The sequence below is a fragment of the Monomorium pharaonis genome, chromosome 5 (genome assembly GCF_013373865.1).
Source record: "Monomorium pharaonis isolate MP-MQ-018 chromosome 5, ASM1337386v2, whole genome shotgun sequence".
NCBI classification, from domain to species: domain Eukaryota; kingdom Metazoa; phylum Arthropoda; class Insecta; order Hymenoptera; family Formicidae; genus Monomorium; species Monomorium pharaonis.
In genome coordinates, this window is record NC_050471.1 from 18,564,594 (window position 1) to 18,584,562 (window position 19,969).

A 19,969-nucleotide genomic window follows, 5' to 3' on the forward strand; every position below is an offset into this window, starting at 1 on the left:
GTACGGACGTATCTAAGCAAATGAGAAGGTGCTCGCGGATGTTTGTTTTTTCCGATCGCGCAACCTCCCCCCGTGATGCACATTGGGTAACGCTAATGCCGACTGTAAAACCTTTTAATAAGAAATAGTCAGATGAAAGTCGTCTATTTTTATTAGATATCGCAGTTCCTGGAACTGATACAGCCCAATGAACTTCTTCAATGAACTTTCGTGGTAAAATCAAATATCAAAATTCCCTAAGGGGGAAGCTTCGTTCGCGTAACTACTCAGATTTGCTTGTGTTAATGCGAGTAGTAAAATTCCGTGGTAAGTCAGCTACACAACACACAAGCACATGCACGTCGAACGCTCACAATCCGAGGACGGTTTCGAGCTTTAAAATAAAGACTAACTATAGTTGTTAGTAAAACCCGGAATTTTTATTCTTGCAATAATTAAAATGAGTGAGTCCCAGATGCGCACAGTAATCAACGGACACAGCAAGCTTAGTGAAACGGACACAGTACAACCAGACACAGACCAAACAGACACAGTAATAAACGGACACAGTGCGAAACGGACACAGTAACAAACGGACACAGTGCGAAACAAACACAGTAACAAACGGACACAGACCAAATGCGCACAGAGCGAAACGGACACAGACCAAATGCGCACACAGCGAAACGGACACAGACCAAATGCGCACACTGTACATGCGCACGGACCAAACGCATACACGGAAAGTCGCACACTCATGTGATGCAGTAAATGCTTTGCACGCACGCACGCACGCACACACACACACACACACACACACACACACACACACACACACACATACACACACACACACGGGGAGCGGGTGTAAGGGGGGCCTTCGGCCCCTCTCCCGCACCTACCTCGTCCAAGTCGCTAACCTATGTGGACTTTACTCTGCTTGCAATGTACATGGATTGCATTTGGTCCGTGCGCATTTGGTCCGTGTGCATTTGGTTCGTGCGCATTTGGTCTGTGTCCGTTTGTTACTGTGTCCGTTTATTACTGTGTCCGTTTGGTCTGTGTCCGTTTGTTACTGTGTCCGTTTCACTCAGCCTGCTGTGTCCGTTTATTACTGTGCGCATCTGGGACGCTCCCATTAAAATTGGGCATTGTTAAAAATTCAAAATTGAATATCTCAGCATCTAATACAGCTAGCAAGGTTTTCGAAAAGCATTTTCAAGATTCGGATTGCCACTTAAATAAATTTTATATCAAAGTTATGTGTGATACGTTTTTTTCAAAATGGCGTATGACAAAGCAAAAACCCGCGAAATTGAAAAATATTGATCCGAGTTTGCGACGATCCATGGCAAGAGGCAAGTGTCGCGACTTAATGGGATAAAAAGCGATAGTACAGAGTCTCCCCTTCAAAATGCTTTTTTACTCGTTTCGATACAATGATTTTTCGCTGAGATATGCTCATTTGAATAAAAAAGCAGTTTTTTACTTTAAATGCGCATATCTCAGCGAAAAATCATCTTATCGAGACGAGTAAAAAAGCATTTTGAAGGGGAAACTCTGTACTATCGCATGCTTTTTATCCCATCAAGTTGCGATACTTGCCTCACGTCATGGATCGTCGCAAACTCGGACCAATATTTTTCAATTTTGCATGCTCTCGCTTTGTCACACGCCATTTAAAAAAAAATTATTACGCAAAATTTTACTAAATCGCTTCTTAAAGTAGACATTTGAAGCTTTAATTTCTTTTTTTAGAAACCTTTCTATCTTTAATACTCGCGGAGTTATCGTCATTAGAAGTTTAGTGATTTTTTGACAAATTTTAAGTGTACCGCTTTTTTTTCGACTGAATGTAGAAACCGTTGCCGAAGAAATAATAGAAAAACAATTGCACTTGTGAAACCGTTGCCGAAGTAAATAAGAAAAACAATTGTACTCGCCTTGTATCGTCTCACGGTTGCAGAGCAAAATTTTTTTTTCCTGTATAACGTGTCTAGTGTTGCATCAACATAAATTTTGGTAGGTACTTATATGATTTATATTTAAATAAGAAATTTTAACTCTCCATTTGTACACTGGCCCCAAAAAGGAACAAGCGAAACTTTCCACTTGTGTAACCATAAGACTGATGATTGACTGAGCTTGGCTCTCTTTTAATAAATGACCAAAATAATTATTAAAATTTAAAATAGTCACTCAAGAATAATAAGAAAATAGTCACTCAGGAATATTTTCAGATTTTTTGTATGTATTTAACATTTAAAAAAAGGGACAGGACAAAAAGAGATCAGTGTACAGACCGTGTTAGTGAAAATAAGTGTACAAACGGAGGGTTAAATAGTTTAAATATTTATTAAAATAAATTTCTGATATTTTACAGAACTCAAATAAAAGAGTCACCGTTCTTAAAATAAATGCAAAAATTCTTGTATAAAATGTACAGTGCTACATCAGGATAAATTTTAGTAAGTACTTCTACGATGTGTATTTAAATAAAAAAATTTTAATAGTTATCTAAATAATTTCAAATAGTGAAATTTTTAAATTTTAATGAAATATTAAATTTCTGGTTTTTTTCGCGTTCTATTTTCTTAAAATAATGACTACGCAAACTTAGCATCTCTTCAAATTATTTTAATAATTATTATTTATTTAACGCATTTAATTCTCTATAATTGATTTATTATTAAAATTGAATATTATTGATTTTCAAAAAATAATGTTCTTTCACGGTGTTATTATGGCAGCTGAAACAGAAATCTGCATTCTTTGCGACAACGATCTTCAACCGGATAAAAGAGCGACCGTTAAAGAGCTTTCCATCGCCTCTTTTATAAAAGCCAGAATCCGCAGAAAGGATAAGAAACATTTGCGATTGCAGAATTATTCAATCATAAACATACACAAGCAATGTCAGACGATGTATGTTCGGGAGAGTAGTATCAACGCAGCATTAAAAAAAAGAACTGCAACAACATCAAAGAAACGCAAATCACTGAGAGACACAAGGTCATTCGATTTTAATAATCGGTGCATTTTTTGCGGCGATGATGCATCGAGCGATTATATAAAAAAACAAGAAAAACGTCAAAATGGTACAGTAAAGTGATATTTGTTAGTAAAAAAGAAACGACAAAAAATTATTAGAGTCGTTCAATATTCAATGAATATGATCAAGCGATTCAAGATCGATTACAAAATGTTGATAATTTAATTGATTTACAAGCGCGTTATCATTTAAATTGCATTACGCGATTTTACAATAATCGACCGAGTAATCAGGTGGAACATCCTGGTAAGCAGTCAATCTCTGACGTTTTGCAATTTGTAATAAATTATTTGATGGAAAACATAGAGAAATGTCAATTTTCCTTAAGTTACATTCTCGATCAATATGAAGGCGAGAAATGTTCTGTCAAGTATATTAAAGAAAAGTTGCTTGAAAATTAGGAAATGAAATAGTTATATACACTGTAAAAAATGATTATATTATTTGTTTCATTGACATAAAAGATAAAATTTTGTCAAATGAGTGGTACAATAATTGTTCAGATAATGAAGAAGAAAAGCGTAAAATAATACAAACTGCAGCACATATCATCCTTCAGGAAATTAGATCACATTATGATCTTAATTATTATGCAGCCCCTAACTGCTTCTTAGAAAATATTTACTCGGTAATACCGGAAAATTTAAAATTATTTCTTGAAATTTTTATTAAAACTAATAAAAAAAAATAGATACTAAAAAGTGGGATAATCGAATTGCCACGTATGCTCACTGTATTATTTCTTCTGTAAGACCACGTTCATTTATATCTTTAATTTTACTAGGATTATCTACAATGATGCATAAAAAACACGCATCCAAAACTTTTATTGATAGTTTGCATAACATTGGACTTTGTGCGTCTTATAAAGAAACAATAATTTAATCATCTCTTTGAATCATCAATTATACATGATCCTCAACATTATGATCTGAGTGATTCTTATATACAATGTGTATTCGATAATGCTGACCATAACACAAATACAATAGATGGACGAAATACTTTCCACTCTATGGGCGGCATAATGTGCGTTTCTCTCGCTTCATCAGTAAGGTCTAATAATAAAATCGTAAGATTGCAAAAACTTCTACCTGCAGAATCTGTCAGTCGATTTGGTTTTATTCCTCTAAAACATTTTCAAAAAGGCACTTCTATGGGACGCGAAAACATTCTTATTAAAAATCTCAATTTGGCAAATTCTGTTACACATGATATTGACGTAAGTTCCATAGACTTTTTATGGTTTTATGGTAAACGCATTAATCCTGAAAAAACCGGGTTGGAATGGATTTATGGAAGTGTGCACAGAAATACGCGAGTATTGTTTATCAAAAATTATTCCTTTGCCATTTGTTAATGCTCCGCCTAGCCAATATGACACAATTTTAACGGTATTACTCGAAGCTGACAATAAGTGTAAAGCTAATAACCAAAAACATATTTTTGTTACATTTGATCAACCATTATATGAGAAAACTCAAGAAATTATTGTTTGTTCAAAAGGCACAGACAATGAAGCAAATATAAATTCTGTAATTGTAAGACTTGGGGGCTTTCATATACTGATGTCATTTCTCAGTTCAATAGGCTATATAATGGCCAGGAGTGGACTAAAAGAGGCTTTTCGTGAGATATATGCTCAAAATTCAGCTGAAAAGGCCTTATCTGGTCACGCATTTTCGAGAGCTGTTAGAGGTCATCTTTTAGTTCAAGCAGTTTTAGCAGATATTATTTTAACTTCCTTAAATTTGACTGAATGCGAAATGAATGTCTTAGAACAAGTTTTAAATGAAGTAGACACAGATCATTTTAAATCTGCAATAGAAAATAAACCGTTTCAAGAAATAAAAAATAAATTTATTTTTCAAGTAAAAATTTTACAAAATAACGGACCGACTGCTGAATTATGGGTTCAATATACTATGATTGAAATTGCAAAACAATTTATACAAGCGGAAAGAACAGGTAATTGGATGCTTTACTTAAAAAGTATGCAGAAAATGTTACCTTTTTTTCACGCAAGTGGGCATTTTTCTTATGCAAAATCAGGCCATTTATATCTTCAACAAATGTACGAATTAGAAAATTTTATGTCTATTTTTGAATTCGAAAGATATACTAATGCAGGATATTTCACCATTAGACGTACCGACAAATATCGTTCGGGCATATGGTCAGATATAACTATAGAACATGTTGATGAGACCAATGAAAAGTAGTGGAGGATTAACGCACGGCCGTGGTATTACAGATAGTGTTGCTTGTAAATGGATTCTTTCAATAATTGTACTTGTTGAAATATCAGATGCAATAGAAAAATTTTGTCGAATTTTATATTCCACTTCAGAACAACACATTGACATTAGAACGTCACGAATATGCAGAGACAATACAGATTTACAAAAATTGCTTCAATTTTCTAATAATCACGACCCATTTCCTATAACAAATAATATAGTTTCCATTTATACCCGGGTAATCGGCGATGATACAATAAATAGTTACAAAGCTCTTGCATTAGGTACTTCTGCAATTGACAAAATTATTGGTCAAAATTTTAGCACCGTAAAACTTCAGCGAAAAAATTAAGTAATACCACTGAAAACAGTTACTTCTTCAATTAAAATCAATAATGAAGTTGAAGTCATTGATCCGACATTAATTTTTCAGCGCCTCTCATTGAACATTAAATGTAAGAATGATATGAAAACTTTTTTAAATTATGAACTGGCTCCTTATTCGATATCATTGTTCGATGAAGGAGGAATGCGAAAAACACGAAAATCAGTTTTTTATGAAAATTTTACTACCCTTCCGACAATACCAACAGAAAATGTATATTATATTATTGATGGTGGATTCCTCCTTCATCGAGTAGTTTGGCATATTAACGAGACTGTTGATGCTATATTAAAACAATATGTAAATTATGTTGTAAAATACTATTCACAAAATTGCTGTGTTGTATTTGATGGATATTCTTCTAATGGAACAAAATCTGTTGAGCGCTTGCGCCGAAAAAATAAAACTTTTGGTCGAGACATAAATTTTGATAAAAATACAAAAATTTCATTTTCACAAGAAATATTTTTATCAAGTGGAAAAAATAAAAAAAATTTAATTTCTTTATTATGTGAGGAACTGCAGGTTGTTCCATAAAAATCGCAAAAGAAGATGCCGACACTGTAATTGTTAATTCCGCCATTACTGTTAAAAATAATAACAATAATGTTGTAATCGTGGGAGAAGATGTGGATCTACTAGTTTTACTGACTCAATTATCTCCAAAAAATAGCAACATTTTCTTTTTAAAACCCAACAAAGGCAAAGTAGCCCAACAATTTTATTCGAATAATTGTTTCAAATATAAAGACTTAAAAGAATATATAATGTTTTTACATGCATTTACCGGATGTGATATCACGACTTCTTTTTATAAACAAGCAAAAAGCAAGCTTATAAAAACTTTACTTAATAATAATCATTTATTGACTCACGTAAAAAAATTTTATGACATAAATTCGACTCAACAAGAAATACATCGGAGTGGTATTGAAATTATAGCTAAGCTGTATAGCACAAAAAAAGAAAAACAATCGCTAAACAATCTAAGATTTGTACATTTTCAAAAATCCACCCTTAAAAAAATTTTTTAATTAGAATCATTACCTCCAACCGAAGGAGCTGCAAAATAACATTCTTTACGCACTTTTTGTCAAATACAAATGTGGCTTGGAAATGATGTAAATGCACAGCAGTGAGGGTGGAAATTAACTGTTAATGGACTTCAACCGAAACATACTGATGAATCACTTATGCCTGAAGAGGTGCTTCAAACAATGACCTGCAGATGTGAATCCGGATGCAAAACAAAATCTTGCGGCTGTAGGAAACGTGGTCTACGATGTTCACATTTATGTGCTGGTTGTCACGGTTCATCACGTACAAATATTATATGAAAATATATCTGTACAAGTACCGGAAGAAAATGATTTAAATTTTGATATCGAATGCGAAACAAATGATCTATGACCTTTAGAATTTGACAACTCGAGAGTGCAGAATGAAAACACTGACGATAACGACATTAACGACATTAACGTTGACAGTGATGATGAGAGTAGTGACGATGAAAATAATGGCAAAAAAATGAAAATATTTCCGTAAAAAGGCGTCGGTTACAATAGTTTTACTATTTATGTTTAATTTCATTATTTGTCAACAATTAGGAAGTTGCATAATTATTTTTATTTATAACAGATCGATAGTTGATAAAAAAATTATATGCAATACATTATATTATGTAAATACAAAATTATTTAAAAATAATATTATATAAATTAGTATTAAGAAAATTATAATAAAATTACTTATTTTTTTATGAATAATTTAAAAAATGTTTTTTATCATAAACATGGAATCATAATTAGTTTTAAAAAATATTTTTTAATAAAAAAAATTATCTCATTCCGGCTATTAGTTGCTGAGAAAAAGCGATTTTTTCCTGCCGCGTCGAATTAAGCAGCGCGAGCTAGCGCGCGAGCTCAACAGCCATGACGCGCATGCGCCATCCGCTTTTTCGCTCAAGCGTTAAAAAACGCTTACATTTTAATGTTTGTTTTAGCGGAATTTGTTATCAGTTGCTTTCGTAAATGAAACATATTGAAGTTTCAGCCTTTCTCTACACCTCACAAGGGAACCTCGCGAACCCGAAAATTCTGATTTTAATGAAACTTGGCATAAATGTAGAAGAAGTAAATACATGAATTTAGAAATTAAAAGTTGGTGCTTATAAACGGTTTAAAGGGTTGAAACCACCCTTCAAAAATTTTGAGTTTTTGCCTTTTCTGGATATATCTCGTAAACTAAACAAAATATTAAAAAATGTTTCATACAAAAGTTTTACTGTATATATACCTCTATTTAACTATGTTATTTATTTAAAAAAGAAATCTTTTTTTCAAAAACAAATTTTTTTTCTTTAAAAAAAATTTTTTTGGAAAAAAATAAATATGATAGTTGAATAGAGGTATTCATGCCGTAAAACTTTTGTATGAAACATTTTTTAATATTTTGTTTAGTTTACGAGATATATCGAGAAAATGCAAAAATGTCTCAACTTTGAAGCGTGCTTTTACCCCTTCAAGCCGTTTTTGAACCAAAATAAAACATTTCTAAATTAATGTATTTACCCCCTCTACATTTATGCCAAGTTTCATTAAAATCAGAAAATTTTCTGTTTGGTCTTGTAAACGGTTTGAAGGAGTGAAACTACCCTTCAAAGGTTGAGATATTTTTACCTTTTCTCCATATATCTCGTAAACTAAACAAAATATAAAAAAATGTTTTATGCAAAAGTTTTACAGCATAAATACCTCCATTTAAATACGCTGTTTATTTTTTGAAAAAAAATTTTTTTTTTAATTAAGATAAATTTTTAATAAAATTGACTTTTATGTATATAGCATTTATAAAATAATTATACTATCTTATACTACGTTTTATTTATATCATCTATGTGTATATTATGTATGTTATATTTTATGTATGTTATAATACTATACATTTATATTATCTGCATCCCTATATGTATTAGTTTTCATCTAACAGTTGCGCAATATTAGTAGTCACGTTGCTTTCACACAGTGTTCATTTTCTCTACGTCACATATTTCACATTCAAGTTTTATATTCGTCATGTCACAGTATGTATCATATATGAAATCACGTATTAATAAAAGTTTGGTATCTTTATTAATGGTGTTACGCGTCATTTTCACATCAGTGTCAAGTCTAACGTGTGTTTGATCAGTACATCAGTATCACATCTAACATGTGCTTGATTTTTCTTGTTAGATTGTTTTTAATTAAGCGAAGCATAATGTTACACATAAATGTTGCGAATGTTCTTAATATGTTAATTATTTTATTTCAAATTACACATATTCTATCAACGCCTATAAATGAAAGAGAAATACAATTACGTGATGTGATAAAGGATATTATAACAAATGCAGTGAATGACTTATCATTTGATGTACACACTCATTTTGCTTTAAAATTTCAAAATTATTTGGAAGTGGATTTACCTGGCATAGAATATGTAATAAATAAAGTGGAAGAATTTTTAGAAAATGATAATGTTGATTATGAACCTGATAATGAATATAATTGTGAACCAGAAGACGAAATTTTAAATAGTAGCTATAAAAGGAAAGCCGTCGAATATTGGAGAAGTGATAAAAGGCCGACACTCTCTTTTAGGAGTGCAACGTCGCTTCAGAAAGGTGAAGTCCCTACCACAATTATCATTTTAAAAAAATTCTTCCTCATCATTTGTTACATATTCTATGTCAGGTAAATCCACTTCCCAATAATTTTAAAATTCTAAAGCAGTATCAGTGTGTACATCAAATGATAAGTCATATTCACTCTTATAATATCATTTGTTATAATATCCTCTATCACATCACGTAATTGTATTTCTCTTTCATTTATAGGTGGAATATGTATAATTTGAAATAAAATAATTAACATATTAAAAACATTCGCAACATTTACGTGTAACATTATGCTTCGCTCAATTAAATAATCTAACAGAAAAATCAAGCACTCGTTAGATGTGATACTGATGTACTGATCAAGCACACGTTAGACTTGATACAGATGTGAAAATGACGCGTAACATCATTAATAAAGATATCAAACTTTAATACGTGATTTCCATTTCATATATGATATATACCGTGATATGACGAATATAAAACTTGAATGTGAAATATGTGACGTAGACAGAATGAATTGTGTGAAAGCAACGTGACTACTCTAATATTGCGCAACTGTTAGATGAAAACTAATACATATAGGGATGCAGATAATATAAATGTATAGTATTATAACATACATAAAATATAACATACATAATATACACATAGATGATATAAATAAAACGTAGTATAAGATAGTATAATTATTTTATAAATGCTATATACATAAAAGTCAATTTTATTAAAAATTTATCTTAATTAAAAAAAAAATTTTTTTTCAAAAAATAAACAGCGTATTTAAATGGAGGTATTTATGCTGTAAAACTTTTGCATAAAACATTTTTTTATATTTTGTTTAGTTTACGAGATATATGGAGAAAAGGTAAAAATATCTCAACCTTTGAAGGGTAGTTTCACTCCTTCAAACCGTTTACAAGACCAAACAGAAAATTTTCTGATTTTAATGAAACTTGGCATAAATGTAGAGGGGGTAAATACATTAATTTAGAAATGTTTTATTTTGGTTCAAAAACGGCTTGAAGGGGTAAAAGCACGCTTCAAAGTTGAGACATTTTTGCATTTTCTCGATATATCTCGTAAACTAAACAAAATATTAAAAAATGTTTCATACAAAAGTTTTACGGCATGAATACCTCTATTCAACTATCATATTTATTTTTTTCAAAAAAAATTTTTTTTAAAGAAAAAAAAATTTGTTTTTGAAAAAAAGATTTCTTTTTTAAATAAATAACATAGTTAAATAGAGGTATATATACAGTAAAACTTTTGTATGAAACATTTTTTAATATTTTGTTTAGTTTACGAGATATATCCAGAAAAGGCAAAAACTCAAAATTTTTGAAGGGTGGTTTCAACCCTTTAAACCGTTTATAAGCACCAACTTTTAATTTCTAAATTCATATATTCACTCCCTCTACATTTATGCCAAGTTTCATTAAAATCAGAATTTTCGGGTTCGCGAGGTTCCCTTGTCAGCTAAATTTCAGCTCTTAATATTATTAACAAACGTCACAGTAATTAGGAAAAGGAAAAAGCATTATCTCCGCTCCTAATAAACGTAGAATTATTTTTTTTTAATGCAGAAAAATAGCGGTAATTAAATTATTAATTTGGTTTTTCAATATAATAAAAATACAAGCAGCCGTTCCTATAGTCCCCGCTATCTCAACCCCATCGTCAACAAGTTACGCCCCCTGAAGGACGGCTCCCGCTCGTCCTTTGTCGACCCCTCAGGACGTAACAGTCAAATACATAAATTTATAAAACTTGTCAAGGCTTGTAAATAACTGTTCAGTTTTGTGTTACAAATTAAAATAAGAAAGAGGAATGCAAATTGTTGCCTTCAATAAACCAAATGTCAATAAATAAAAATAAAGAACACGACTATTTTCTAACAAACGACAAATTTGTTTGATTTATGAATTATATATTTGTTTCAAGATTGAGACCGTTGTTCCGTTTTTTGATATGCAGTATCTCGGATAATCTTTTATTGAGATTCTTTTCAGTGTTTATTATTTCCTGAACATTTTCTCAATCAAATTCATGATGCATTCTATGCTCCATGATTACTGAGTGAAGTGAAAGAATTGAAATCTAAATGTTGATACTAATTGTTTTTATAGTTAAAAAAAACCAGAAATTCTCATTTTTCTCGGTCTACACGAGCCGCTTCGGTTATTTGCAGGATGATTGAAACACTAAGATTAGGAACTTAAAGCACGCGACATGAAATGGCGGGTGCTGGCGCTCCGTATCGGCATAACGGAACGTGTGTGGATTGGAAGTTCGAACTGTTCGAAGGAATATAAGCTAAGAGGAGTTTTACTAATAAACTCAAACACCGATAACACAATAGAAACTCCAAGACTTTATACAACTAATACAAAAAATTAAACTGAATTAAGGTCGGTCGGCGGACAGACGGCGCTAAGTAAATTTTTTGCATGGTCAGCCATTTTGGTCGATTGAGTTGTATTAGTGCGGGTCGTAACACATGTCATATTTGTAGTTGTTACTGTGTGTGTGTATTGCATTTGGTGTGTATGTAAATTACAGCATTTGAGCATGGGTCGTCGTCATTTTCGGTTCAAATAGCTTGAAGCGAGCACCGTTCAATTGGACACCGTTCGATTGGACACTGTACGATTGGACATCGTTCGATTGCGCACCGTTTGATTGCGCACCGTTCGATTGCACACCGTTTAATTGCACACCGTTTAATCAAACGCATATTAAATATTCATATATTATGGCTGCATTTGCAATGTGTACATGGGTTAGCGACTTGGACGGGGTGGGTGCGGGAGGGAGGCCGAAGGCCCCCCCTTGCACCTCTCCGTGTGTGTGCGTGCGTGCGTGTGCGTGTGTGCGTGTGTGCGTGCGTGCGTGTGCGTGTGGTGTGTGTGTGTGTGTGTGTGTGTGTGTGTGTGTGTGTGTGTGTGTGTGTGTGTGTGTGTGTGTGTGTGTGTGTGTGTGTGTGTGTGTGTAAAGCATTTACTGCATCACATGGGTTTGCGACTTAAATGGTGTGCAATTGAACGGTGCGCAATTGAACGGTGTGCAGTTGAACCGTGTACAATTGAACAGTGCGCAATCGAACGGTGCGCAATCGAACTGTGTCGAATCAAAAGGTGTCCAATCGAACGGTGTCCAATCGAACTGTGTCCAAACGAACTGTGCGCAATTGAACGGTGGGCAATGTGTCGTGTCTAATAGCATGGTGGGCAATTGCAACGTGTCCAATTGTACTGTGCGCAAATGAAGGTCTTTCTTATAGCGCTTTTTTGCTAATACAGGAACTAATTAATAGGATGTCTTATAAGTCTGCCTTATTTTTCTTATTGTAATCGAATTAGTAGTTTATGTGCAGTGCATATTTGAAGTTTGTCAGATTTTTCGTGTTGTTACAATTTTCAAAATGGAGCAAAGACTCTGCAACTAAGTTTTGTGTTTAATATAATAAAATTGCTACAGAAACGTACAAAATCATGCAAACTACTGTAACCGTGCTTGCGAGCGACGGTCAACTTCGCTTCTGCCCCTGGTCACGGCCCTGCACCGTCCGGGTATCGGGGCGAACGAATTTCGGTATTCTCGTTAAAAATCGAACTTGGGCGCCAGGTACGTTGAGCGTACTACTCTTTCTATGCAAAACAGCAAATCTACGTTACGCCAGTAAAATCGTGGAAAATACAGACGACCGGGGCCTCGACGGCTCCAACAGTCAGCTACTCAGTCCTAAAATGGCAGAGGGGAAGGTTCGATGCGGGTGGATGGAATCGGGAAGGCGAGAGAACTATCAGAACAACGTAAATTAAACAATCAAATTAACGACTATATTTAACAACCGACGATACAAAATCGTAAGGCTCTGTCAAGCGGCGGCTAACACTTGTGCGCGCTACAAGCAGACAATCGTTCGGAAATATATTTCGCGGCCACGGGATATTTACCGGAAGAGTTATTTTACATGCGCGGAAATTCTCCAGCTTGTCTACGCTTCACCATGCGTCGTTGGGGGACGCCGAATTCCCGATAGAATAACGGTCTCGCCAAGGGTGATTGGGACGAACAGTATATGGAAGCTTGCGCAACATGCGACGGATTCGTGCTCTTTCGTGTGCTATAAGATCCCGCGGACGATGCGCGCGACAATTATCACCAGCTCGCCGACGAGGCGACGAAAGACAAATACATTTAATTGTACGAGAGCGCAATTACACGAGGATTCGCGATACAAATGCGATAAGAACACCTTAGATTCTTCGGAATGACAAATGCGCGACAATTTACAATACAATTAACGACCATGACTCGTGACACGAACATAGTACGAAAATACAAGTGACTCGGCTGCGGATCGGGGCGCACACGCAAAGCAATTATAATACAAAAAGAACAGCACGGAGCGAACTCGTGCAGGAGGGCGCGATCGGGCGAGCAACGATATCGCAATAAATCCGTGACTCTACTCTAAAGACGAAAAGATAGTAGCAAGTTCTCTCTCAAGTTCGTGATTCTCTTGCGAGTCGCCCAACCGCAAAATCGATGGCTTTACAATTTTCATAACGCTCATCTCACTAAGTCGCCTCCCTCTCGTCGGCCTCGTCCGGATCGGGATGACTTCCTGCGTCCTCTTACACACAAAATCTCAGCTCGGGACCTAGATCGCACAATATTAGACAACGTCCGCAGCTCGAGTGATTGATCTTAGATCCTGCGGGGGCCGCTTGGCGACGCGCCCTACTTTGCCTTCGATATGCCGGGCCCTTATTGGCCACAATTACTGTGTCCGTTTGTTACTGTGTCCGTTTATTACTGTGTCCGTTTGTTACTGTGTACGTTTGGTCTGTGCGCATTTGGTCTGTGTCTGTTTCGCATTGTCCGTTTGGTCTGTGCGCATTTGGTCTGTGTCCATTTCGCACTGTGTTCGTTTGTTACTGTGTCTGTTTGGTCTGTGTCCGTTTGTTACTGTGTTCGTTTCACTCAGCCTGCTGTGCCCGTTTATTACTGTGCGCATCTGGGACTCACTCGTGTCCAAGTGAATCACTCCCCTTAAATGTAGGGTCGATGCATTGTATGTATTAATTATTTATTAATAAATACTGTAAATGATGGGAAAATTTAAAGGAGTGTTAGATTTAAACTCGGGATTCCTTGTTCCACAGGTTAGTTTTCTCACCGTTACGTCACATCGCTCCGACTGCTCTTATTTCTATTCCGTCCGATTATACAAGGGTCGTTCAATAAGTAAAGTAAATTTTTGCAAAATAGCAATGAATTTTGTAGGAGATATGGCCAGATTGCAACACTTTTTAAACTATCCCATATCAATTTTCAATCGAAGTGTCGCTTAGTTTACATTTGACAGGTGTTTGAAGTAAGCGTGTCAGCAGTTGTTATAAGAATGAGAAAGACGAATTTCGTGTAATAATTAACCCTTAGTAATCACATCTCCGAAAAATTTAATACTAATCACATGGGGTCATTTTGACCCCAACAACTTTGAACGCTTGCGGCACCAAAAGTATGCGTTCTAACGAAAACTAAAAATTCCTACACATGATTTATACATTGAATAACATGTTTTCATAATTGAAATAATCAATTTTTATGTTTGAAGTATTGAGAAAAAAAATTGTTTTAATGATTCTAACCTAAAAATTTAAGGTTTTACTTTTGAAATATAACACTTTGAGAAAAAAAAGTTTGATACTAACAATAAGTGCTCTAAAAAATATATTTATTTTAAAGGTTGAATTCGATGATTTTGAAGCAAAAAAATGCGATGATTTAATAGTGAAGAGTGTGTTTATTTAACTGTAAATATAATTCTAACAGATTTTCATTCTTCAAAATTTATTCAATTTTTATTTTTCTTTAATTTTCACTCTACAATCGAGTGCGAACTCAAATTATACGCTATATAAATATTTAGAAACCATTGAGAAAACGCAGTAGAAAAAAATGTCACCAAATCACAATATTACTTATCATTTTTTGAGACGTTTGGGACACAACAATGGCGGAAAAATAATTACTCAAAATTAAAACTTACGTTCTAGTCACTATGATCCCAGATTTTGGATCGTTTACTTTAAATGTCAGCTGGAAGCACACTGATGTTACGGCGTGTATACAGTCGTGGACTAGACATCTCACTCCATTAGTAAATAGCGCTACAAGTCACGCTTTTGAAAATTTAGTGCTCGTAATATCAATGTGAAAATTTTTTGTGTCAAATAAACCTCAAGTGATTACTAAAGGTTAAACATTTTTAAACAGTAATTGCACAATTGCATAAATTACGAATCGAATTGCTGCACCATCCACTCTATTCTCTTGACTTAACCCCTTGTGACTTCTTCGTGTTCCCAAATCTCAAGATCTGACTCGGAGGAAAAAAATTTTTGTTAAATGATGAGGTAATTGCCACTGTAAGTATTTTCGGGACTTTTTACTTTTTTGAGGGGATCAAAAAATTGGAACATTGTTGGACTAAGTGTGTGGAGTTCCAAGGAGATTACATCAAAAATAAAAAAAGAATTTTGCACAAAAACGGCAATTATATTACTTTTTTACTTATTGAATAACCCTTGACTTAACTGATTAGAATCTTATGACTTTGATTTACCGAGTCCTTTCGACTCTGAATATTAATTGAGAAGAATCTACTAATTTTAATCTTATAATACATTGTCAGTTGGTCATAAACTAATAGCATTTTTGACCGACCTGCGTTAATCGCTCCGGGAGCGATTAATGACGTCATAAAGCCAATCATCTGAATAAGGGGATAACTGTAATTGTTGAATCAGTTCTAGAGGAAACGAACTTGAGCCGGGTTAACCCAGCACCGGTCGAAAACGCCATGATTATTAATTGGTTTATAATTTTGGGTCGCATTTATTTGACCGACAGTTTATTTGATCGACACCGTTTGGCTGACAGTACACTTGACCGACAGTATCACTTAATCGACAACTACATGACCGTCGGTTAAGTACACTTAACCAACACGATAATTTGACCGACAGTTCACTTAACCGACACACTTGCACTGCGTGTGTCCCAGATTCGCACAGTAATAAACGGACACAGCAGGCTGAGTGAAACGGATACAGTAACAAATATGCACAGACCAAATGCGCACGGACCAAATGCGCACAGACCAAACGGACACAGTAACCAACAGACTTATCACATGAATTGCTACTTTTCGGGCACTTCTACCGACGGGGTGGGTGCGGGAGGGGGGGCGAAGCCCCCCTTACAACCCCGCGCGCGCGCGCGCGCGTGCGTGTGTGTGTGTGTGTGTGTGTGCGCGCGCGCGCGCGCAAAGCATTTTTTGCACCACATGAGTTTGCGACTGTGCGCATTTGGTCCGTGCGCATTTGGTCTGTGCGCATTTGTTACTGTGTCCGTTTGGTCTGTGTCCGTTTCACTCAGCCTGCTGTGTCCGTTTGTTACTGGACGCATCTGGGACTCACTCAGGGCAAGTGTGTCGGCCAAGTGGTGTCGGTTAAGTGAACTGTCGGTCAATTGATTGTGTCGGTTAAGTGTACTTGTCGGTCGCGTAATTGTCGATTAAATGATACTGTCGGTCAAGTGTAGTGTCGGCCAAACGGTGCCGGTCAAATGAACTGTCGGTCATGTATTGTCGATTAAATGATACTGTCGGTTAGGTGTACTGTCGACGAAACGGTGTCGGTCAAATGAACTGTTGGTCAAGTGATTGTCGGTCAAGTGTACTGGACCCTTAATTTTATGTACTTCATTATGTTTAACTATATTTATTGATATTTATTGTAAATTATATATCATTTACACGGTGCGCCTCTGTAATAATTCCAATAAACTCACTTCAAGATTACAATACAATACAATACAATTTCAAAATTGTTTTGTATTCTATTGTAATCTTGAAGTGAGTTGGAATAGGGAAGAATATAAAATAAAAAATATATGATTTTTTAATTTAAATATATTTATACAATTTATACGGATTATAAATATAAAAATTTTGAATTTTTTACTACGATTAATAATTAAAATTAATAAATAAAGTACTGTTATTTTTAAAAATTTTTAGGTGACTCGTAAACGCTCAACGATTAGCTGTTACTGTCGTGACGTCATACCGTTACTTTGAAGAGGATCACTAAATCTTTATTTTATTAAATCATTATTTATTATTATAAAATATAGTGGAAACGGTATTTGTTAAAGCTGACTCAAGAAATTTATTTAAAATTGACATATTTATGGTGGCTGAATTGATCAAAACTGATGATAGATTTAACGCAGCAGAAATAAGATTGGTTAAAGCATCTTTGTAAATATAATATATGTATATACATATGTGTGGATATGTATAATAATAACTTTAAATAATGTATATTCTTTTATTTTCTTTTATTTTAATATTATTGGACATTAAAAGTTTTTAAATATAGGTCATCTCGAGAAACCTACAATGATACTGCTATAGGTTATGTTTGTTTACGTAGAATCTTCACGTTGTAGAAAGCGTACGTTTATTTTGCAAGTTGCGGCGTTACTTTTCTCGTCTGCAACTTCGTCGCGATTTCACTTACGGCACTCTAATTTTCTCAATTGTTGGGCGCTAGGCGCGAAGAATCGCGCCGCACGAAATTCACAAAATAGTTGATCACTACGGCTAATTACCCGGTAGCTTGCTCCTACACGAAATAGTAGAGGGGCGGAGTTCTTATAATAAGGTGTTTTTTCTCGGAGAATGGGAGAGGAGGTTCGCAATTATTAAAGACTTATATAATAATAATATAATAGATCGTATATTAATAAACTGTGTTACAATTAAGGGGTTATAATCCTGAATAGCTGGTCGAAATTCTCACAACGTAACCTTAATTAATAGTTTGTAAGTTCTCCCTGCAAATTGGAGACGCGATCAAGATTTAACATATTCTCAGCAGTTACATCAGGACTTACAATACGGTTACTACTCGCTCTATACGGTATATTACGATCACAAAATTACCACAAATACGAGTAACGAAATAGCTCGAAGTATTACGCGAACGGCTAATGCGATTCTCGTCGACTCACGGACACGCACGCATCCTACTCGTGATTCTACGCGCAGCTTCATTTACTACGCAAAAGTTCCCATATCTACGCCGAGGTACGGCCCGCCACTTGGGGCCCTCGGTATTCTCAATCTCGGAACACGACTCTCGGAAATTTCACTCTTTCGCGTCGTCCCGATGTCTCGCAAGTCGCAAACTATATTTACAATGTAACTGTCGGTTCGGCGGCTCTCGAGGGGGAGAATTACAGGAATAGGGCTTTAGATTAGGAGACGGATTTCGACACGGGCCCCAAATATGCTCGCTTCACGAAAATTACTCGCTGCGATATTTTTTTATGACGCTTACTAACTTTCTTACTAATTTACGAATCGCGGGGTGGCCGTGCCGTCTCCGTCCTTACCGCGTGGTCGAAGTGGTGGCCTTACATAATTGTAGACGTCGCTGGTGGCCGTTGGTCCGCACCCTTAGTCGACTTGCCGAACAGTGACGAACCGTGAGCAATTGGGGGCGCCGCGGACGCCGGTAGCGGCTTGCGCATCGATCGCGCTTCGATCCGCACACATGGATCGCTAGTCGCTGGGGCATCTGCCCGTCCTGCAGGATCTGAGCTTCCGAGGGCGCCTCTGGTTATGACAAGGCTGCGGTTTGCACGCCTCGATAGCCTTCCTTGCGGTTCTGGCTGGGCCGGCTTGGAGGTGATCAGGCCGGCTTATTTCTCGAGGCCGTGATTACCGCTCCTGCTGGGGTTTCCTCCGCCCTGGCCGACGGCGTAAGGGTGCACACTACTTCCCCGGCGTCGTCTCTGGCGGCTCCCAGTTGCTACTCTTTCTTTCTAAAACAGGACATAGCAGCAGTGACTGTTCTACGATTTTCCTTATGTATCTCGGTATTGCACTCAAATACTTGACCTGATTCGTGGTTCTTCGGCTGTCCGGGGCCCCGCCGCTCGGTTGTCTAGGCTTCCTATTGACAGTCCCTCGACGGCTGCTCTGTACATTACAATTGGTCATCTTGGCACACCACTCCACCCGCTCGCTGTTAATATTTAACTCTAAATTAAATTAGCCAGACTCTTCTTGGCCGGGCCCTTCCAGCCCTTGTGACGGGCGAAAACGCCACGTCATAAAGTATAACTTTAAAATGCAATCGATAAAAAAATTATTTACTTATATTAAAATAATGTTGACAACAGTAATAAGTTGAATTTGTTAATTCATCTGTTCGATGAGCTATTTTGAACCATAGCTTGCGTCTTTCCTTATTCTCTGACACGGAAAAAAAGACTTTCCGAATGTTGCATCTGTGTATTTTAACACGGGCACAAAACATCGACTATACAATTTTTTCTTACTCATATTGTTATTTTTCTTCGTAAAAAATAATAAACTTTTAATAAGTACCTAATATTTTTCCCGTGTTGTTATGAATGAGAAACGGTATGACGTCACATGGATATCGTCTGCTAATGGCGCGTTTTAGACCCGTTTGAAAGTCGTAATTTATAATAATTTTTTTTCTGGTAAACTTTGCTTTAAAAATCTGAGAATAAAAATTACTTTTAAAAACATACGC

General features: G+C 35.6%; 1 protein-coding gene across 1 annotated transcript in view; it reads left to right on the forward strand.

Moving 5' to 3' along the window:
• The window catches only part of LOC105832659 (intraflagellar transport protein 140 homolog), a 164,527-nt gene that overhangs the window by 106,989 nt on the left and 37,569 nt on the right, over positions 1–19,969 (forward strand). The gene's annotated exons all lie outside the window — the stretch shown is intronic.